Raw genomic sequence first — 7,715 nt, 5'->3', positions numbered from 1 at the left:
AGGAATGGAATGAATAAAGCCCCATCTAGCGGCGACAATAGGAATAGTGCCGGCTGCCGAAGCACTCCTCTTGGGCAATGATCGATGAATAAAAATGAAATGAAATATTGGACAGTGTTGCTGGAATGAATGATGACAGGGAAAACCGAAGTATCCGGAGAACAACCTGTCCCGCCTCCGTTTTGTCCAGCACGAGTGTCACATGGAGTGACCGGGATTTGAACCACTTAACCCAGCGGTGAGAAGCCGGCGCGCTGCACCCTGAGCAACGGAGGCTCCTTATAAGTACATTATGAACAGTAAAATCAATTGGTCTCACCTCCTTTTACACCCCACCACCGTTAATTTTATTTAACCCCCCTCCCCAAAAAAATATTTAAAAGAAGGTGTGTGTCTTTACGTTTAAAGGAGATTCCAAACACCGATGTTCACGTCTATTACCTTCAGTTTTTAGATATAAGTATCCCCATAAAAATAATTCAACTTTTTTCACTTCTTTTCACACTCCCCCCCCACCCTAAATGAATTTTCCGGCAAAGAATACTTGTTTCTTTAATAGTAAAGGATCTTTAAATACCAATTATCACGTCTCTAACTTCTTCAGTTTTTGATTTATGTGTTCTTATGAAAGGAATTCAATGCCTTTTCACTCCCGCCCCCCAAGATTGTTCCCCCCAAAACGCGTTTTCTTTGTTTTTTAAGGAGATCCAAATACCAATTTTCACGTCTGTAACAACTTTAGTTTTTATTACATGTATGTATTCTCATGCAATTAAGTCAATTAATTTTTCAATTCTTTCACCCCCCCCCCCATTTCACTGGATTTTCCGAGAATACGTGTTTCTTTACTTTTAAAGCACATTCCAAATATCAAATTTCACGTCTGTAACATCTTCATTTTTGAGATATCAGTAGCCTAATTAAAAGAATTCAACACCATTTTCAGTCACATTTACCACCCCCCCTCCGACCACCACCCACGTGGTATTTCCGAAAACTTCAAATACACCTTTCTTTATTTTTAATAGTGAAAAAAATACAATTCTTCACTATTGTAATATGTTAAGTTTTTTGAGATATAGTGTAGAAATTCTCATTTAAAAATTTCACCCCTATTTAGTTCCCCTCAAGTGGAGTTTCCAAAAACAAATCACCTATGTTTCTTTACATTTACAGGAGATTCCAAATACCCACTTTTTACGTCTGTAACATTTTATGTTTCTCAGAAATTCTGTAGATATATTCTTTCAAAAAATTCACCGTAATTTGTCACTCCTGTTTAACCGCCATTAATTCGATTTTCCAAAAACAAAAAATGCGTGTTTCTTTATTATGAAAGGAGATCCCATATACAAATTTTCAGTTCTGTAATATCTTCACTTTCTGAGATAGTCCTATTGGAATTTTCCGAAAACAAAAAATACGTGTTTCTTTATTTTTAATGAAGATTCTAAATACCAATTTTTACATCTCTAAACTTTAAACGATTTGAGATATAGATGCACTCATTTTAAAAATTCTCCCCCCTTTTCACCCTCTCATTAACTGGATTTTCCAAAAACAAAAAAATACGTGTTTCTTTATTTTTAAAAGAGATCAAAAGTACCAATTTTCAGGTCTGTAATATCTTCAGTTTCTGAGATAGAAGTACCGGAATCCTGATTAAAGGCATTCAACACCTTTTTCACCCCTTTTCATCCCTCCTATTGGGATTTTCTGAAAACAAAAAATACGTATTTCCTTATTTTTAAAGAAGATTCTAAATACCAAATTTTACATCTGTAAACTTTTAAAATTTTGAGATATAGATACACTCATTTTAAAATTTAACCCCCCTTTTCACCCCCTTAGCGACGAAATATCAAAAATCCTCTCTTAGCGAGCACCTACATCTTGATATGAATATATCCCCAAAATGTCATTTCTTTATGTCCAGTAGTTTTGACTCGGCGATGATGAATCAGTCAGTCAGTCAGTCAGTCAGTCAGTCAGTCAGTCAGGACAAGTTATTTTATATAATGATATAGATAACGGAAATAGTGAAGGTGGCCGATACTGTACGACACTCCCCTAAATCATTCACAAACGTCGCCTAACCGCAAGTTTCCCAAAACAGGTAAGATTTTTGCAGGACAAAATCACTGTAATCAAGTCCAGCTAAATGGCTAAATGGTTAGCGTGCTCGCCTTTGTTCCCCCTGGGTCCTGGGTTCGATTTCTGGCAGTGTCGTGAATTTTAACCATAATTGGTTAATTTCGCTGGCACGTGGGCTGGGTGTGTGTGTCGTCTTCATCATCATTTCATCCTCATCACGACGCGCAGGTCACCTACGGGAGTCAAATCTAAAGACCAGCATCTGGCGAGCCGAACTTGTCCTGTGTCACTCGCGGCACTAAAAGCCATACGCCATTTCATTTACCGTAACCAATTTCCATGAGCCTATGTGGTTCATCATCTATACCTGCCAAAATATTCAGGTCAGATTAATGCGAATGTAATGATTAGTTTAAGATGGATTTGCGGATTGTAAGCCTCCAACTGCAGAACTTGTAAATATCTGGTATTCTGTTTCGAGTAAATGTAGCTCATGTGTAAACAGTCCTGCTCCATGGCTAAATGGTTAGCGTGCTGGCCTTTGGTCACAGGGGTTCCGGGTTCGATTCCCGTCATGGTCGGGAATTTTAACCATCATTGGTTAATTTCGCCTGCTCGGGAGCTGGGTGTATGTGTTGTCTTCATCATCATTTCAACCACATCACGACGCGCAAGTCGCCTACGGCCGTCAAATCGAAAGAACTGCACCTGGCGAGCCGAACATATCCTCGGACACTCCCGGCACTAAAAGCCATACGCCATTTCATTTCATGTGTAAAGAACACTCACTAAGAAGAAAAAAAGCAAGACATTCGTATTGCTCGTGTAATCATTACAGGTTGAAAAGGTTGGAGGACTTAGAATTTGACGATATGGGAATATTTCTCCATAAAGACGCCTGGCCTCTAAACGGTTTTCACCGAGCTCGATAGCTGCAGTCGCTTAAGTGCGGCCAGTATCCAGTATTCGGGAGATAGTAGGTTCGAATCCCACTGTCGGCAACCCTGAAAATGGTTTTCCGTGGTTTCCCATTTTCACACCAGGCAAATGCTGGAGCTGTACCTAAATTAAGGCCACGGCCGCTTCCTTCCAACTCTTACCCCTTCCCTGTCCCATCGTCGCCATAAAACCTATCTGTGTCGGTGCGACGTGAAGCAACTAGCAAAAAAAAAATAAGGTTTTCACTAGCACGGCCTTTTGTAGAATGATTTGCCATTTATTGCAGTGCTATCCTCATTCCTTTCTGTACTTCGGTACTCAAGACTAATAACATCACCGGCTGACTCAACCTGTGGGGTAGTGACCAGCATGCTTCGTGCTCTGAAACACCACACTTCCGAGCAGACGCACTCCCTGCTCGGCAACATCTGCGTAGTGAGAGGCTTTAAGGGCTGATAAGCTTCAACTGAACACTCGAGGCACTTACAGAGAGCACTCGATTCTTCTGAGATAGTACAGTAGCAGTATAAATTATTCTCTACTGGCTAGAAATTTCCGGCCATCACAGTGAAAATGACAATACATCTATATGAAATCAAAACTGCATAACGTTGTTAAAAGCAACAAAATATTATGTTTTGTAATTACATTTAATGTACTTACAGAAACAAGATACACATAATACCGCCACGGTAGGAACGTTCTTATATGCGAACGAGCTGTGAAACTGTTAGGAATATACCTTAGGAAATAGCACAACTTTTTTCTACATGAAAACCTGAAAACAGGTAACATTTTTCCTTTGATTTGGATTCTACTACATAATATTTTTATATAAAAACTAGCATTTGTATCCGTTCTTCGCACGAGAATTTGCAGTGGATTACGTGCTTCCTTCAAGAATTTACGCGGAGTAACTTGGCTCTATTCTAACGTTTAATGGGATATGTTAAAATGATATTTTCCTACGACAGCGCGGGGCAATAACGTGAAAAATGATGAATATGAGCAAAGACACGAGAAAATGAGGATGATTTCCGAATTTACTATACGGTACAGCTCCTGGTCCGAAGTTATGTGAAATTCTCGGTGGTTCTCATGTTGCATATTGTGTCTCTGACCACTGGCGTGGCGCTCTGACGTTCATGATACCTCCCTTAATATCAGCCCTATCGAAGGAGCAAAATGGCTCTTTGGTATTCCCCTTTACCAACCTTGAAGTGACGTGCACGACATGCCCCACGGGACATGGACTAAAAACCCAATTTTTGTAATCATCTGCGTTTTTATCCGTCGTAAGATGAATAAGTACATGGCATAAATGGACGGAAATAACATATTCTCAAACGTTTGTTGTATACAGTCTTTTGATAGACCTAATGTTAATGAAAATATTTGAGAATAATCTTCCTATAAATACCAACTCCATGTGATTACCATGGCATCATATACACCTGATAACACAATCCTGAGTGAGTAGAATCCAAATACATAATTTGGTTGCATTAAGTCCAGAAGCTTTCCAATTTTATGAATATACAGACAGACAGACAGACAGACAGACAGATACCAAAAGGAAAATATCCGCCTCAAGTTTCCTCGGTGTTCGCTTACATTACGTAGGGATAATTTTCAAGCCGAGAGATATATTATGAATCCTGTGATTTTCTACTGTTATGGATCCTTCAAATACGATTAAATGCAGGTCTGCGAAAGTGTCCGTCACTGTCTACAGAGCATGAAGCCCGTAGAAAATTGTATTTTTCATTTGAAGAGTAAGCGAGATTATGTAAGTAGATGTTTTGTGAGAGTTCTAGCGCCTCCTCCTCCTCCTCAACAGGTTGCCCTTACCTACGTCAGGCCATTAGGATCAATGCCATAGGGAGCACTAAACAGGCGTGAGCTGGCGCAGTGTCTAATGGGCCAGATGGCCGCTATACATAAGCTTTTATGGGACTAACACCCAAGAGTTGGGACAGGGCCCAATGGGCATGGGGTAAGGTGGTCGATCGATTTAACATGGCCCCTTATAGCGCTAACTCCCGAGAACTGGTCCAGGTACTTTATTGGTATAGACCTAACTGGACGGCTGCCTCAGGGACTCACAACTTGTAACTTATGACCTATTAGATTTATCACCCTAACATTCGAGAACTAAGGCAAGTGCTGCTATGCAAGTTGTGTGCTGTACTCTATTCTTATAGACCTAACTAGAGGGTTGCCTCAGGGGCTCACAACTTGTAAATTATGACCTATTAGTTATGTCAGACCAATATTCGAGAACTAAGGCAAGGACTGATATGCAAGGTGACTGATACTATCTATTCGTATAGATCTAACTAGAGGGCTGCCTCAGGGGCTCATAACTTGTAACTTACGACCTGTTGGTTTTATCAGCCTAAGGGAAGTGCTGTAATGCAAGATGTCTGCTATACTCTACAGTCCCATAGACATAATTAGAGAGTTGCCTCAGGTGCTCACAACTTGTAACTTACGACCTACTAGATTTATCAGCCTAATATTCGAGAACTGAGGCAAGGGCTGATATGCAAGATGTCTGATGTACTCTATTCGTATAGACCTAAATAGAGGGCTGCCTCAAGTCCTCACAACTTGTAACTTATGTCCTATTAGTTTTATTAGCCTAGCTTACGTGGACTAAGGCAAGGGCTGCTATGCAAGATGGCTGCTATACTCCACTCGTATAGACATAACTAGAGGGCTACCACAGAGGCTCACAACTTGACACAGCAGCATGGGTTGTAAGCCTGTCTTACAGAAGTGTAGCCAGTACTCTACTCCCTCTGCGAGGGCGCGAGCACATAAAGGACAAAGGGGCTAAATGGTGAAAGGGTAAAAGGGCTAAATAGACTAAAGGACAAAATGGCCAAATGGCGAAAGGGAAAAAGGACAAAAGGGCAAAATGGCAAAATGGCTAAAGGACTAAATGGCAAAAGGGCTTACATTTTCTTAGTATTAAGGTTGTCTCTCCTCCTTTATCCGGCCTTGAGACCGGCTCTACAGCTAGAGGCGGAGTTAACACCCTGAGGAAGGGGGAATGTTGGAAAAGAGGCTGCACCAGTATAGCTACTCGATCCACTACATGCTACAGAAGGATGACTTAAGTGAGGGTGAGGGTGGGGGCTGGGAATTTAGGAAGGTGTTTTGGCTGCTGTACTGTCGTGAGATAGCTTACAGGTAAGGTCCTCAATTTGAAGAGCTATCACTCAATAATACCCGCGTTTTTAGGTACAGGCTTAACTTGTTTTGAATGTGCCAAAGGGCCTCAGTAGCAACCGAACTGTTGGACCTATCACTTTACAACTTATGCCATAGTGTTCTAGAAAGAGAGATCAGATGGGATGTTCTGCAGTTAGGGGCCGCAAAAATTATCCGTTTTGCTCTAGGACGCACCGTTTTCGAGATATTTGACTCCTTGGCATTTAAGCGATCAAATTTGACTAATCGAACCGTTGTTTTTAGCACTTTATGACGGATGACTTTGCAAGAACAGATGAACTTACAAAAGTTGCTCCAAAACACACATTACTGCATCATCCTTACGCACAACGAAGGTGCTGCCGTAAGGAAGGGCAGCCGGTGAGGACGTGGAGGTGTCAATCGACGCAGGAGGCTCGATTTCATCATAAATATATCAACATATTGCCCATATAAACCAAACCACGGCCACTTCCTTCCCTCTTCCTTGACTGTCCCTTCTAATCTTCCCACCCATCCTGCATAAGGGATATAAGATAGGTCATACGCTTTTTGTGTTAGTTAACTGTTAACCGCCAAGCTGTTCACATCGTGGTAAGACCTCTCGTCTTGAAGCTACTATGGGCTACTTTTTGCAATTGGCTTCACGACACACCGACAAAGATAGGTCTTATGGCGACGATAGGATTGGAACGGCTTAGGAGTGGAAAGGAAGTGGCCGTGGCCTTAATAAATGTACATCCCCATCATTTGCCTAGTGTGAAAATTAGAAACCACGGAAAACCGCCTTCAGGGCTGCCGACAATGGGGTTCGAACCCACTATCTCCCGGATGCAAGCTCGCAGCTGCGCAGCCCTAACCTCACAGCCAACACGCCCGGTAGGCTACTTTTCTTATCTACAGAGCTTTGTTTTATATTATATAAGTAGAGAGTAGCAGGTGTCTAGCAGATTTAGTTTGTTTCTCCCTAAAGAATAATCTGTTGGCAGAAGATAAAGTCCATCATGAACAACCCATCTCTAGCTATATTTGCAAAGAGAGTGGAAAAACATTTCTCCGAGGCTAACACAAGAGAAAACATGAGATATCTTGTAGGACAATTTTTCAATGCTAACATTGTAGAAGAGAGTTCAAGAACGCTTACACCGCTCAACGTCACGAAGCCGCGTGTAATGTGGCTTCGTCGAGAAGCAAACTTAAGAGATCAACCTATTCAAGCAAATACGGATTTATTTTTTAAAAGTAAACCTCTGCGAGAGATTTTTAACTCTCTGTTGTTGTCTAGGCCTGCTACAAGTTCTGTTACTAAACACAAATTTCAAGATAAAGAGAAGCAAGATGATGATGATGATGTGTATAATGTTGATGATGATGATAATAGTGATAATAAAGAAAAAGAAGATCTCAATGTTTCTCTGACATTAGAGCTTTACGATTTTACTTCATTTCCTAAGACTACTACA

The sequence above is a fragment of the Anabrus simplex genome, chromosome 2 (genome assembly GCF_040414725.1).
Source record: "Anabrus simplex isolate iqAnaSimp1 chromosome 2, ASM4041472v1, whole genome shotgun sequence".
In the NCBI taxonomy this organism is placed as follows: Eukaryota; Metazoa; Arthropoda; class Insecta; order Orthoptera; family Tettigoniidae; genus Anabrus; species Anabrus simplex.
The sequence above is the reverse complement of the archived record's forward strand: the minus strand, read 5'-3'. Positions refer to the sequence as shown.